Below are 2,833 nucleotides of genomic sequence, written 5' to 3'. Positions count from 1 at the left end.
ATGCCATTCTCAGGAGAGGGGACCAGGATCAGAGGCAGGAAGGTGGGTCTGCTTGCCCATGGTAGGCATGAGAAAATTCAAAATGTGCAAAAGTGCTCAGCTGGACACCCAGGAAAGTGGTCAGGGGTAATGAGGATGAGAGGACCCAACAGAGGCTCCTGGAAAGCCCCACAATCCTTTACCCAGTTCACCCCCATGATTTCAAGACCGGGCAGCTCACCATCGTCTCAAATGTAGTAATCCCCACTTCAGCTGGCAGGCCACCTTCTCCATCAGGAGCTTTGGCAACGGCACTGATGAACTCCCAGTCAGACCTCACCACACCAAACCCCAATCCTCCATGTTGACCCCAACAGTGAGTCCAGCAAAGCCAATCAAAGCTCTCATCTTCTCAAAGCCTTGCTCAAGAACCTACTGGGGCTGCCCAGTGCCTGGCCCTGGCCAAGGCCCGGGATGCATGCCAAGGGGGTCTGGACTTGCATCTGGTGTGACAGGGAGACCCAGAAGACCCTGAGGCTGGGTGCTTCCTTTCTGTAAATGGGACTAAGGGTCTATCTGTACATTAGGGTCACCCCTTGCTCCTTCCCTCATTAAGATATTCAGAGCACTTGGCAGGAGCCTGGCACATGCTTAATGAAGACTCTCAATGGGCTGTCCGTCTGCCTAGAACAATTGTCCCTCCTTGCCCCAGCCAACTCCCCGCCCCCACCCCCCTGGGCTGATTTATTTCTTATTATTCAAGGCTCAAATCTCCCCAAAGTCTTCCCTGACCATCCTATCTTCCTATCTAAAGCTCTTCATCCTCCGCCCCACAGCACTCACTCATTTCCCCTTGTCTCACTAAGTTCATGAATGCAGGAATAGCAGGAATGCTCTTGGTCATTTGTTTGTTGGGTCACCTTCACTAGAATAAAAGTTGCTGAGAGAGGCTCTAGGATCTGCTACTCAGGGCTGCTCCCCTAGTCCCTCGCAGGGGGTTGGCATCCTAGTGAGATAAAACTGCCCCATGGCCGCCGTCCACCACCCTACCCCAGATTATGGCCTCCTCTGGCGCCCTAGGTCTGTGCACCCTAAGTCTTCACAGAAAAGCAGTTAGTTATTAAACGTGCCTTCTACAGCTCCAGGTGCAGGCTCAAACCCACCACCCACTTCTCTGCCACCCACACACCAAGGCCAACTGAGACCCATCTCTGCCCCTGTTCCAGCTGTGTGAGTCAAGGTAACCACCCCTGTCCTCAGTACCCAGGCCAGAGCCCTGGCAAGGCCCAGGAGGCCCCAGCCTCAGCCCAACCAGGCAGGGGAAAGGCCTCTTTACGTGGGGCTGCTGGCCCAGTTGCCACCCCTCCCAGAACCAGGAGGCGAGCCACAAGATGGGAGGAGGCCAGGGCCCAAATAGAAGGCCGTTCTAGGAATGATGGGGATACTGGGGGAAGGGAAGGAATGAGGGTGACAACCCATCATTAAACCCAGATCTGGCTGATACCAATCGCCCCAGCAGTCGGTAGCTTCTGCTCCAGGTGCGAGGCTCCCAAGTCAATGTTCTCAGGACACACCGGTAACAGCTTTGCAATTAGCGCTAAGAAAAGGAACAAAAGCTGGGTGGTCTGACCCGGGACCAACGTGGGGAAAAAGACAAACCAGGAAAGCAAAGCAAAATTCAGCTCCATAGCCCAGCCCCGTCCTCATAACCGCCTCCCCCTGGCAGTCCACAGCTCCATCACCTCTAACCTCTTGGCTCCCACATGGGGAAGGGGGATGAGAAAGACTCTGTCTGAGAAAGCTTTCACTTTCCCAGCCCCCTGGGACACCATGAAAACTGTACGAAAGGGTACTGACCCATCCCCTGGGATGGCAAGAGGAAAGAATTTTTGAGGAGGAATCTGGAAGACTGGGGAGCTCCTCCAGTCATGACCCTCAAAGGCCAGCTTGGGGGATTATGGGTTTGGGCTCTAGCCACGTGACCTGGGATAAGCCACCCCAAGGCCTAAGCTGACCTGGTTGGTGGTGAGCAATGAATGAGCTCATGTGACCAGCAGGGGCCTGGTCCGGACATCACCCTAGAAGCAGAGCCCCGGGGTCAGTAACCCCAAGGGCCTGGGCTAGGGTGCCTGACTTGATTCCCTTCTTGGTGACGGGACCTGCCCGTTACCCCATCATAAACCTCCAAGACACAATGAACAAAACTTTATACACTCACCTCCCAGTTCACCTTCAGGGAGCTAGTGCCTGGGAAGCCACCGTCTAAGATGGTGGTTGGGGGCCCAGCCTCCAGGTTTGAGCCTCAAGGCTCCGGTCACAATCAGGCGGGGAGAGATTCTAGGAACCTTAGATGCTCAGGTAAGGGCACCGAGGCCGCCTCCCTGCAGGTATAGGGGGCGGGGGTGTGCAAGGGCCACCCCCATGGTAAACAAGATGCCCGAGCTAGGTGTTCCCAAGCTGCCCACACCAACACCCACCTGGCAGAGGCTTGCCCCAGGGTAGGTCGGGGACCCAGAGCCGGATGGGAGTGAGGTGTGGGGGGGGAGAGGGGAAGAGCCCCCCCCATTTGGCCCAGAGCTAACTTCTGGCCGGGAAAGGGGGTACATCTTGGCACGTGCCTTTCGGTCAGCACTAGTTCTCGGACCTGCCTCCACATCCCCACTAGCCTAGCCCAAAGCTCCGCCTCCTCCCCGACTCCCCAACTCCTACAGGAGTCCCCCAACTTACCCGATCTCCCCGGGACCTGGCCTCTCCCCCGCAACATGTCTCCAGCCCTCACCCCAGGTGACTCCGCCAGCACCTCGGGGCTCTCCGACCCGCCGGCTCCCCCCAACCCCCAACCCCCATTCCGAAC

Source organism: Myotis brandtii, unplaced genomic scaffold, assembly GCF_000412655.1.
Source record: "Myotis brandtii unplaced genomic scaffold, ASM41265v1 scaffold680, whole genome shotgun sequence".
NCBI classification, from domain to species: Eukaryota; Metazoa; Chordata; class Mammalia; order Chiroptera; family Vespertilionidae; genus Myotis; species Myotis brandtii.
This window is presented reverse-complemented; position numbering follows the sequence as displayed.